This window comes from Vipera ursinii, assembly GCF_947247035.1.
Source record: "Vipera ursinii genome assembly, chromosome: 4".
Lineage (NCBI taxonomy): Eukaryota > Metazoa > Chordata > Lepidosauria > Squamata > Viperidae > Vipera > Vipera ursinii.
The window spans coordinates 100,633,439-100,646,667 of NC_139514.1; positions in this window are offsets into that span (position 1 = coordinate 100,633,439).

Here is a 13,229-nt window from a genome sequence, read left to right on the forward strand (position 1 = left end):
CACGTGTATCTGCCGGTTATGGAGGAGGAGAATCCCCAGGGAGAAGAAGGAGGAAGTCCATCCCAGAAAGGGGAGGGGTGTAAGGCACATGATCAGGAGAAGGAGGAAATACTGTATGTCATAGGGAAGGAGGAGTTGGCTAACCCAGATAAGATAGCATATTATAATTTCTCCAAACAACCTCGTGGTGGCAGCACAGGAAGGCCAAAACCCAGCTGCAAGGTGTGATAATACATTGCAATGTATAGGAGCAGCAGCATTGCAGCGCTTCAGCGTAGCTAAGCTTTTGGGTCTTTGCCCAGCTTTGTACTAGAAAAAAAAACCACCAGAGTTTCCTAAGAGTATACCAGATATGGCTGGCCATCCCTGCCACAGCACAATCCTGCCCTCACAACTTCCACTTTCTGCTAACTTCCCATCCCAGCCTGGGAGGCTTAAGTTCCCCAAGACTTTCTCTGTCTTAAAATCTTTCCTCCCTCAAGTGATCAGCATCCAACCGTGGTTGGAAAAGGTAGGAAAGCAATCAGGTTGTTTCACCACTAACGTGTCTGCTTTACAAAAGAGTCAGCAGCAAGTGGGGTGAGAAGGGGGTTTGTTGGCCCTTTTCAAGGGATGGCATTAGCCTTCCCTTCCCTCCAGTCCCTGGTCATCCTCTGTGGCAGGCAGTCTAATTTTGCCTCCCTAAACAGATGGATGGAGCTGGAAGAAAAGTCATAAAAACTACTTGGCAGGGCTCAGTCGCAAATATGAGTTTTCTATAGGTTGTTAAAAAAAAAAAGTTAGGAGTTGTAGGAAGAAAGCAGGTGACGCTCAATAACCTGCAATCAATCCTCCCTCATCGCTGTTCGCTGTTGCACCATTATGTCTGCTTAACATTTTTTTTCCTGCTACATGGCAGAAGGAGGGTGGCAAGGCCAGAGAAACCAACTAATTCCTCAAGGTGCTGCAGGAACCTCATTCAGCAGGAAAACCACCCAGAACAGGGCTGCAGAGGATTGAGGAGCCCGTTCCTTGAGGAGTAGGGGGTGGGGGGTGGGAAGCTGCAGCCCTTCCCCTCCTCTTCAATTCAATGGACAGTAACAACAATGGAATGGCAGGGAACCAGGGGGGCTGCAGGGAGAGGGGCTTAGATTATATGCCTGTGGCCATTATCTTGACTTTTTTGACCCCCCCCCCCGCCCCCAAGGATACCTGACAGGGATTATCTTTCACAGTGAAGATGGAGGGGAAACAGATGTCCTTGGCCAGAATTTAGCATTTAGCAGAGTTCCATGTGAGTGATTGCTTCCCTTTCTTTAATCAGTTTGTCTCATAATTGTAAAGTTTAGGCCTGTTTTCATATTTAGTAATGATTAAAAATCCAGGGAGAGTCAGTACAGGTAGTCTTTGACTTACAACGGTTCACTCAGTGACCATCCAAAGTTACGACAGCACTGGAAAAAAAAGTTACTTGTGACTTATTTTTCACCCTTATGACCACTGACCCATGGTCACATGATCAAAATTCAGAGACTTGGCAACTGGCTCATATTTATAGCAGTTGCAGCGTCTTGGGGCCATGTGATCCCCTTTTCCCACCTTCGGGTAAGCAAAGTCAATGGGGAAGCCAGATTCACTTAACAACCGTTTTAGTAATTTAACAACTGCAGTGATTCACTTAACACAGGGCTCTTCAAACATGGCCCTTTTGTGACTTGTGGACTTCAACTCCCAGAATTCCTCAGCCAAGCCTGGCTGAGGAATTCTGGGAGTTGTAGTCCACAAGTCATAAAAGGGCCAAGTTTGAAGAGCCCTGATTTAACAACTGTGGCAAGAAAGGTCATAAAATGTACCTGTATTTTTGGCATTTCAGCTGAGAGACCCTGAAAAAGCCAAAACAAACTCAGCCCCCCGACTCAGGAGTGCCGTATTGCTTACCATTTCCTAATGCTCTAGCACTACCTTGCAGGACTGGCGAAACACACCAACCTGGGGGTTTTTTGGCAGTCAGCATGGGCTTTGTGTACCCTTATCTCTGTGTTTTTAAAAAAAAAACATTTAGAAAACAAAATATAAAGTAAAATTAAATCACATTGCAAAGTCTTTCATTTCTGGTTTTTTTATTTGATGCATTTGATTATATTTTAGAATACCTTTGTATGGAAATAAACTTTTAGTTTAGATGACTTGGAAATTTTCTTCTTCAGGCTGTTAATGCTAGGGCAATTATTTGAAAGGAAAAAGGGGGAACTTCCTGACAAAAAGAATAGTAACTACAAGTTTCTGATTTGCATGCGACTTTCTGGATGTTAGATATTAATCTTGAGCCTCGCTAGATATTAACCTTTTTTCTTAACGAAAGCTGAGAATCTGGGATTTTAGTCCATTTGAGGGTCAGTTGCCATCTGGCAGATCAGCATGCAGACTGTATTTGTCTCCTGTATTTCAGACAAAATAGGTCTTTTTTATTGAGGACTTGGAAACTTGAGCTATTTTTATAGGTCATGAACAGAAAATATGTCAATAATCAAAACACTGTAGGAGGGAAAACAATTTTCGTAACAGCAACAGTTCTGAGAAGTGCCTCATTCTTAAAATCCATGAAGCATGGAAAATAGCAAAGAAACTCTTATTGCAAAGTTGGCAATCCAGCTTGGAAGTGAACATACCATTTATTAAATAATTAATTAAAATGTTAGTTGTACAAGAGGTCAGCAAAGGAAAGATTGCAAATGGCATACAAGTACACGAACAAGGCATTCATATTTTATCTCTGCTACGTTGATTGACATTGTCTCACATTTCTGGAATAACTGCCCTCAATTGGATATATATAATCCCCAGAATGATATGAATTTATAAAAACTTCATTCAATAATCAATACAGTTCACTTCAGTCAATTATTTTTGGTTATTTTCTACTAAAACTAACAAAAAAAATTATATACCCAGGACAAAACCCAGTGTCTTTATTAATTTCACATAAATATTTGAATTGTTCCATTGAAACAAGTGGAAATTAAGATGTTAGTTTTTGCTAATGCCTGGATGACAAAGAACTTATATACAGTATTTGGCCCAAACTACACTGATCCATGCTTTATTAATAAAATACAATTAATAAGATAAAGATGTCTTTACACAAGGGGAAAAAACAGACCAACCTATCAAAAATAGTGCTGTAAAAAACAGAATAGAAACACAAGTTAAGAGGCAGGAAAATGGTAAGTGAGCACCTGTCCAGCTTAGACGAGTTCAAATCACCAGGACCAGATGGATTACACTCCAAGGTTCTCAAGGAACTGGCAGATGTGATCTCAGAACCATTGCACTATATCTTTCAAAGATCCTGGAGCACTGGGGAACTACCAGAGGACCGGAAAAGAGCTGATGTAGTTCCCATCTTCAAAAAAGGGGAAAAAAATGGATCCAGGAAATTACAGACCTATCAGCCTGACCTCTATACCTGGGAAGATTCTGGAAAAGATAATCAAACAATGAATCAGCGAGCACCTAGACTAGAGGCTAACAAAGTCATTACTAAAAGCCAACATGGGTTTGTCAAAAACAGATCATGCCAGACAAATCTTATTGCATTCTTTGACCAAGTGACAAAATTAGTGGATCAGAGGAATGCTGTGGATATAATTTACTTGTACTTCAGTAAGGCATTTGATAAAGTACATCACAACCTACTACTTGATAAGATAGAAAAATGTGGGTTAAACAGATTGATCCATAGCTGGCTGACTGGCCATACTCAGCATGTGGTCCTCAATGGAACCGCATCTACATGGAGGGAAGTGTGTAGTGGGGTGCCCCAGGGCTCTGTTCTGGGCCCAGTGCTCTTCAACATCTTCATCAACGATTTGGACGAGGGGAAGATGGGGAACTCATAAAATTTGCAGACGACACAAGCTGGCAGGAATAGCCAACACTCAGGAAGATAGGCTTAAGATACAGGAAGATCTGCACAGACTTGAACACTGGGCGCTATCTAACAAAATGAAATTCAATGGTGAAAAAAGTAAAGTTCTACATTTAGGCAAGACAAACCAAATGTACAGGGATAGTACAGGGGGTACCTTGCTCAATAGTAGTAACTGTGAGAGGGATCTCAGACTCCTAGTGCAGGGCTTTTCAACCTGTGGTATGAGTACCACTGGTGGTACGCAAGCACCTGGCTGGTGGTATGCGGCATTGCCTTCTCTCCCCCCACCTCCCCCCCTGCGCTCTGCTCCTTCCCAGCTCACTTGCTGCCGGAAAACATGCTGCTTGGCAGCGGCCTGCAGGAACCCTACTGAGGTCACGCGAAGAGCGCAGGCACAGAGTGAGGACCCGCCCTCCCTAGGGACTCATTGTGCAGCAACTTCTTCTCGTGTGGGATCTGTGTCGCCCTTCCCCCCTCTTCTTACTTCACAAGTAAGTGTGTGAAGGGCGCCTTCCTGCCCTGCAGTCCACAGCAACATTGTTGGCGTGCGTGGATGGACTCTGTTGCTGGAATAAAGCTTATTAAATGAGCTGGCAACCTCCAAGTATCATTGATAGATCTTCCCGGTGCTTCATAAAGAGTTAAGTGGGCATCAGGTTTCTTGGTAAAAATGGAGAAGGAAGGAAGGAAGGAAGGAAGGAAGGAAGGAAGGAAGGAAGGAAGGAAGGAAGGAAGGAAGGAAGGGACAATAAGAGGGAGAGAGGGAGGGAAGGAGGAAGGGTCAAAGAGGAAGGGAAGGAAGAAAGGAAGGAAAGAAGGAAGGGACAATGGGGGAGAGGGAGGGAGAAAGAGGGGGGAAGAGAGAGAGAAGGAGAGAGAAAGAAAGGGAGGGAGAGAGAAAAAGAGAAATAGAGAGGGAGAGAGGGATAGAAATAGAGGGAGAGGGTGGGAGAGAGAGAAAGAGAGGGAGAGAAAGAAGGAGAGAGAAAGAAAGAGGGAGGGAGAGAGAGAGGGAGAGAGAGAAAGAGAGAGAGAGAGAAGGAGAGAGAAATAGAGAGGGAGGGAGAGAGAGATAAAGAGGGAGAGAGAAGGAGAGAGAAAGAAAGAGGGAGGGAGAGAGAGAGAAAGAGAGAGAGGGAGACAGAGAAAGAGAGGGGGGAGAGAGAGATTAAATTAGTAACATGGTTGTTAAATGAATCTGGTTTCCTCACTAACTTTGCTTGTCAGAAGGTTGCAAAAGACTATCACATGTCCCTGGAACAATGTGATCATCATAAATATGAATCGGTTGCCAAGCATCCAAATGTAAATCACTTGACCCTGGGGATGCTGCAACGGTCATAAGTGTGAGAAATGGTCATAAGTCACTTTTTTCAGTGTCGTAACTTTGAACAATCACTAAACAAACTGTTCTAAGTCAAGGACTACCTGTGCTTTATCACTTTTTCTCATATATTTTTTTGGTCATCAAGTTTTTAACACCTTGCTAGGTGACTGGTGGTATTCAAATGTTGCCATATTCTAAAAGTGATACAGTTGGTGAAAAGGTTGAAAAGCCCTGTCCTAGTGGACAATCACTTCAGTATGAGCCAGCAGTGTGCTGCAGCTGCCAAAAAAGCCAACACAGTCCTAGGCTGCATTAACAGAGGGATAGAATTAAGATCACGTGAAGTATTAATACCACTTTACAATGCCTTGGTAAGGCCACACTTGGAATACTGCATCCAGTTTTGGTCACCACGATGTAAAAAAGATGTTGAGACTCTAGAAAGAGTACAGAGAAGAGCAACAAAGATGATTAGGGGACTGGAGGCTAAAACATATAAGGAACAGCTGCTGGAATTGGGTATGTCTAGTTTAATGAAGAGAGGGACAAGGGGGGACATGATAGCAGTGTTCCAATATCTCAGGGGATGCCACAAAGAAGAGGGAGGCAAGCTATTCTCCAAAGCACCTGAAAGCAGGACAAGAAGCAATGGATGGAAACTAATCAAGGAGAGAAGTAACCTGGAACTAAGGAGAAACTTCCTGACAGTTAGAATAATTAACCAGTGGAACAACCTGCCTCCAGAAGCTGTGAATGCTCCAACACTGGAAGTTTTTAAGAAGAGATTGGACAGCCATTTGTCTGAAATTGTATAGGGTTTCCTGCCTAAGCAGGGGATTGGACTAGATGACCTCCAAGGTCTCTTCCAACTTTATTATTATTGTTGTTGTTGTTGTTGTTATACAAAAAAGATGAATAAGATAGAAAATGGAACAAAAATGTATTCTTAGAGGACCCTTTTCTTGGAGGAATGTTATTGCGATACACAGTACATGAGATCATAGTTGTTGTTGTTGGTAGTAGTAGTAGTAGTAGTAGTAGTAATAGTAATAGCAATAGCAATAGTACTTTGGAAATGTACTCACTCACCTCCCCAAAGACAGATCTAACTGATAAGGATGATCTAAAAAAATTAGAGAGATTGCAAAGTTACTATCATTATCATCAGATCGTCATTATCAAGTGTGTCAAACTGCCAGCCCGCAGGCCAGATGCGTCACACGGAAGCTGTGTCCACCCCAGCTCCAGCAAGGGGGAAAAAGTTGCAATACTTCGCAACACGTCATGTGATGCGGCGAGTTTGGCACCCCAGTGGCAGCCTCAAATGAGAAGGAAAATGTCTGCAACCATGCTCTATCTCTCCAATGCTGCAGGATAATATCATGTTTCAGAAGGAAGTCTATTCTGAGACAGCTGCGGGAAGGGCAGTGAAATAGGCTTCATACAGAATTCTGAAGTTAGGGGTTGAAATTAAAGTGTAGGTATTAGACTACTGTAGGAGCTAAAATTCACTCAATAGTATTTATAAATATATCCCATCAGAGGGATGCAATTTTTATTTGCATTTCCACATCTAAAATCCTTTATCTTAAGTGTAATTAAGCTCAATCTGGCCCTAATGTAAAAAGCCATAATGGCTCAATTTTCTTTGGGTCACTTTTTCCCAGGAGGATTTGAAATTATCTACCAGGGTAAGGTAGGCCAGTCCAATGGGGTTGTGAAGTAGGTTCCGACAGTAAGTAAAGATATTTATCCAAAGAATAGATTCAGGCTTAGCAGAAGACTACTGCTTTCCCTCAAAGTACTACTGTATATTTGGAATGCAACAAGTAACCTGGAAGATGCTTCTTAAAAATCAAGTTTGGACTCACTCTAGGGTTGCTGTGCTGTTATATGATCTAGTGTTCCCCATATAGCAATTGTACTTGGGCTTTAGCTGCAAACAACTTAATTAAAGCAGCTGTAAACTATACTCCTAGGGTGAAATAATAAGCTTGGATGGCTGATGCTGACCTCTTTCTTGAAAAACATAACTAAATGAGCCTTTTGGCTAAAGAACTTTGAAAACTACTCCTAAACATTTATGGGTCTTAATCTGCCCAATGGTGCATCCACTTAACTTCTAGATTTGTTGTTTAGAGCATTTGGAGAAGGTAAGGACCTTGATTTAAGTAAAGTTTATTGTTAATGTCTGCTCATTGCAGGAATTAATGAGTGATTCCAAAGTTCTTCTAAGATCAGTAAGGGTCAAGGGCAAAATGTCTGTATCACACATGGCACACAATAATACACTAATATACCTGTTGTTTGATAGGGCAAGATGGAAGGCAGAATCATTTAAGCTAGGTATCAGCTTAAAAGGGACGCAGTGGCTCAGTGGGTTAGGACGCTGAGCTTGTCGATCAGAAGGTCGGCAGTTTGGCGGGTTGAATCCCGAGTGCCACATAACAGAGTGAGTGCCTGTTACTTGTCCCAGCTTCTGCCAACCTAGCAGTTCGAAAGCACATAAAAATGCAAGTAGAAAAATAGGGACCACTACAGTGGGAAGGTAACAGTGTTCTGTGTGCCTTTGGCGTCTAGTCATGCTGGCCACATGACCATGGAGACGTCCTTGGACAAGCGCTGGCTTTTTGGCTTTGAAACGGAGATGAGCACCGGCCCCTAGAGTTGGAAACAACTAGCACGCATGTTCGGGGGAACCTTTACCTTTACCTATCAGCTTAAATGAATTTATATAAAGTAATAATGAAATAAGGTAAACCATTATACATACTCTGGTTTCTCTTCAGATTGTATGAATTACTACATTGGTTTTCCTTCTAGCATGTGGGCATTTTATCACAACCCATACCCATCACATTCATCACTGTATTACCTGGCAAAACTCATTACACAATTTATTTTTGTGAAAACATCAACCATGCACTGTCAATTTTTTTCCTCTGCTCTCTGACCTCAAAACTCTACTTAACAGGATAACAAAAGAGTCAGAAGGGACCTTGGAAGTCTTCCAGTCCAAGGCTTTTCAACCAGTGGTACAGGTACCACCTGTGGTACATTGGCACCTGGCAGGTGGTACATGACCATCTTAGAAAAGTGGTAGTGGGGGAAGGGAATGAGCTGAACCAGTGGCAGCATGGCACAAGCCTGAGCGAGAGATGGCTGGAGCTGCAGGGTTGTCAGAGCTCAGTGGAAGCGCCAGGATCAGTGCTTCTTCCGGGCTGTCAGGGCTCAGTGGAAGTGCCAGGATCAGCACCAGGCTCCAGCTGAAGCTCGGCGGTGATCCCAGCGCTTCTTCTGAGCCCAGAAGAAGCGCCAATCAGCTGGAATGTTGCAGCATCTTCAGGGTCTTGTGATTTACATTCAGATGCTTGGCAACTGATTCATATTTATGACGGTCACAGTGTCCCAGGGTCATGTGAAGTGACCAAAACCTGCTGCAACCACCCAGCAGATTAGGGGGGAATAAAAACCAAATACCCCCCCATCCCACCCCCGCTACCAATCCTACAAAAACAATACTAACAACAATGAAAACCTTGGACAGGAGGAAAAGCACCGTCGGGTGGGCAGGCAGGTGTATTGCTCAGCTGTGGCTTGGGGGGGCACTTTTTTCAGTGCCATTGTAACTTTGAACAGTCATTAAGTGAACTGTTGTAAGTCGAGGACTACCTGTATTTTATCACTTTTTTTCTCTTTTTTTGTCATCAGGTTTTTGACACCTTACTAGGCGACTGGTAGTACTCGGATGCTGCCATATCCTAAAAGTGTTACAATGGGTCAAAAAGTTGAAAAGCCCTGTTCTAGTCCAACCCCACACTGCTCAAGCAGGAGACCTTATACCATTTCAGACCTAAAGCTTCCCAATCTCTTCTTAAAAGCCTCCAGTGACGGAGCACCTATAACTGCAAGCAAGCCATTCCACTGGCTCCACTTCTTCATAACTCAGTTTTATTTCTTCTTCAGAGGAACTAATAACCCTTACAATCAAGAAAAGACCACCTCATTAAAAACAGTATAAAAGCAGAGAGATACAACAGAAAGAAAACCTCATTAAAACATACACTTCCTAAGAAACAAATGCCTTCATGCAGAATACAGAAGTCTTAACCAAGTACAGAAGCTAATCAGAAAAGGTACAATTCTATCCAACAAAGCAAGACATTCTGGAACATGGGTGTCAAGCTTGCCACGTCATGTGACGTGTCACGACGTATCGTGACTTTTTTTGCATTGCCGGAGCTGGGGTGGGCGTGGCCTTCCTATGATGCAACTGGCCCGCGGGCCGGCAGTTTGACACCCCTGTTCTATATCATGGTGAATAAGTAAGTCCCTTCTTTGGTCTTCATCAATTTGGAATTTGTCACCCTTGGTATGCAATACAGGAAAAGTTTTCCCCATTCAGCTTTATCAGCATTGGGAAAGCATTAAATCATATCCTGGTTTTAAGATTCTAAGGTGTGAAAAATTATTGACATCTCTTTGAATTGAGTTTAGAAACAACTGGTGGATATGGTAGGAATGGCAAAATATGATCCCAGGACAAGTACCGGTGTAATATGTTTCCACCTGTGAAACAGCATTGTTGTTCTCGGTGTTTTTAGAATTGGCTTCTGAACTATTTGCAATGTTTTTAAAAAATCTGCAAAATACACACACACAACCAAATTCTACTGCAATAGACCAATCTAAATGTAACTCACATTCATGTCACCATGTCCAGGTATGATTTCTCAAGGAACGAATAATATTACCAGCAAGCTTAACAAATAATATAAGCATTTCAGGCTTGAATGAACCTCAGAACAAAGCTGAAACGAGAAGCATTTTCAAATCTGAATCTGCCTCTTTAGGAGAAATGTTACCCACTGTCCAAATCAGATTGAATTCTTTCTCCGTTCCATGGGCTTTATTAGGAGAACATTACTACTGTCTTTCAGAAAATGTGATTTGTACTCACAAAACATGGTGAAGAAATAGCACCGATGAAGCTAGTCATAGCTATTTAAGTGGTTTGCAATTGAAGCAGAATAACAGAATAGCAGAATTGTAAGGGACATTGGAGGTCTTCTAGTCCAGCCCCTACTCAAGCAGGAGAACCTATACCATTTCAGACAAATGGCTGTCCAGTCTCTTCTTAAAAATCCCCAGTGATGGAGCACACAGAACTTCTGAAGGCCAGCTGTTCCACTGGTTAATTGTTCTCACTGTCAGGAAATTTCTCCCTAGTTGTAGGTTGGATCTCTCTTTAGTTTCCATCCATTGGTTCTTGTCCTGCCTTCAGGCACTTTGGAGAATAACTTGACTCCCTCTTCTTTGTGGCAGCCCTCAAATATTGGAAGACTGCTACCATGTCTCCCCTAGTTCTTTTCACTAGACATACCCAATTCCTTCAAGCGTTCTTCATATGTTTTAGCCTCCACCCCACCACCCCCTAATCATCTGTTGCTTTTCTCTGTACTCTCTCGTGTCTCAGCCTTAGTAAATAAATAAATAAAATTATCTTTGTGAGTTGGAATTGCTTGCTATGAATTAAGCCCATTGCAAACCCCAACAGAAAGAGGTTTGAATTAGATTACTTGTCATGTATGTTTGCTCCTTTTATTCCCAAGACAGAATGGCCAAATACTTGTGTAAAGAATAATTATTGCTTGGCGGTATTCTGTTTAAATTAATATATATTGTCATTCTTTTTTTTGTCAAAGTTCAGTATATCCATGTAACATTTCAGCTGCTGCAGAAGAAGAACCATTCTTGGAATAGCACTTGCACTGAATATCCATCAGCATTGTGTAGTTGTTGCAAAAAGGCAAAGCCAATTTTAGATTGCATCAAAAAGAAAAAGTTAGTTTTCAAATCACTGAAAGACTTGTTTTATTTTATTCTGCAATTGATCAGAACTGCCCCCTGAGTACTGAGTCTACTTCTGTAGGAGAAGGAATGGCAGAACTTGGGGCGGAGTGAAAAGGGAGAGCAGCCTAGAATCCCTACGCAGCCACAAATTAAATAAGTCCAACCCACCTTGATCCTTACCTAACATTAACCAGGTGCTGACCATTAATTGAGAAGATTCCTGTCCATAGGCCTTTTGGAATAAATCAATTTAATTGAACCTTCACATACATAAGAGCAATTAATAAGTGGAACAGCTCCTGGAATTGTGGGTCCTTCATTACTGGAGGTCTTCAAGAAAAGATTGGGCAGCCATTTGTTGGGGATACAATAAGGTCTTCTGCCTTGGACAGGAGGTGATGGTGGTAGACTAAAAGACCTCCAAATTCCCTAGGATTTTATGATTCTACATGTGGTCCTGGTCTTTTGGGGTTGCCATTTGGGAAAGAATCATAAAAACTGTAAAAAAAAAAAAAAAAGGTCAACCAGGATACCACCCTGCCCCCCCCCAAAAAAAATAAACCCTAGGAAGAGTACTGAAGGTTTTCTATACCTTTAGCCTTGAGGAACACGGTCATCACAGTCAAATATCTGGGACGATGTTATATAGAAAGATAATCTAGGCTGGTTCTCCATCATTCTAAAATGCAGGAAAGGACATAATGGACTTAACATTATGGAAAGGCCAGCTCTCTAATGGAATTCTAGGAGAGAAGAACAAGCCTCTTAATAGCAAGAACTCGTTTGACAGTGGAAAGGTGGATAGGAGCTTTCATTGGACGTCTTCAGATGAAGGCTATGCATCCGTTCATCTGTCAGGGATGCTTTAATTTGAATTCCTGTATTGAGCAGGGAGTTGTCCTCCATTACTAAGCAGCTCTTTCTATGCTTCTAAAACACCAGAAATGGCCAATACTAGATACAGATGATTAAGTTCAACTAACAGGCTACGGTGCCGTGGAGGACTGAAAGGGAGAAAAAAAGAATATCACTTTTGAGTGATAAAATTGTGCAGTCTAAAAATACTAATTTATTTAATTTATATGCCTGCCCACTCCTTTTCAGTGACTCTAGGTGGCTTACCAAAAAATAATTCTAATCTTCCTTTATTGCATAAATATAATCCCTTCTTCTCCCTCGCTGCCAAATATTTATGCCCTGAGGATACAAATGTTGCATGACAGGAAACAGATTGGAGCCTGGTGACCTTTGGGCTTTCTGAACTGGGGAGGGGAAGAGCATCAAGCGCGGTCCTTTGTTCCTAAATGCTAAGTGTAAATGATACCAGCAAGAACCTCTCCTCCTTCCTCCCTCCCCCCCCCCCGCTTGCCCCCCCAGGCAAATGCATCTTCCTCTTGACACTTAAGAAGAAAATGTTCTGGTCCCTGAAAAAAGCAGCTCATACTTTGCTACCGTCTTTATTAAAGTTGCTAATAGTACTTTTATTAATGTGAATTTACTTTTGCACAATTGACCACACCAATTCCCAAGTTCTCCAAAACTCTTCAACAAGCGAGTGGTTGAAAAGCAAAGATTGACAGAGAAATTAGGAAGTCCCCAAGTTAGGCCAGATATTTCAGCTGTAGATCGGGCCGGTAGATCAAAATAAATATTGCCATTGAGGTTTTAGGATGAAAAATGTACATTAGTGCTCAAGTATCATTGATGACATGAAAACAACTGCTGCCTCTTCAATGGGTAAAGGCCAGAGGCCATCTCTGCTGCTGACCCTCTTCCCAGGAGCAATAGTGCAGGCTAACCAAACATTTGGACTTTTGTTTTTTTTTCTTCCTGTCTTGCTACATCCTGCCTGAAGTAGAAATCTGGATATAACTTGCCCACTTTGTTTAAAATACTTCTGTGTTTCTGATGGCACTGCAAGCTGGAACTCTTGTAATGAAAACAAGAAATGGGCAAATAAGAGTGAAAAGCACGCTTACAAGCTTAAAATTATCGTGTCTTCTCCCAAGAATGTTCACAGGATATGTAAAAAAAAAAGTTAAGAGAGCAGCCACAAAGAAGAAATCAAAGCCTAGCCTTTTCTATGTGCATTGCAGGTGAAGTTTCAATTGCATCATCATTTCTGCCATTCTGACTTTT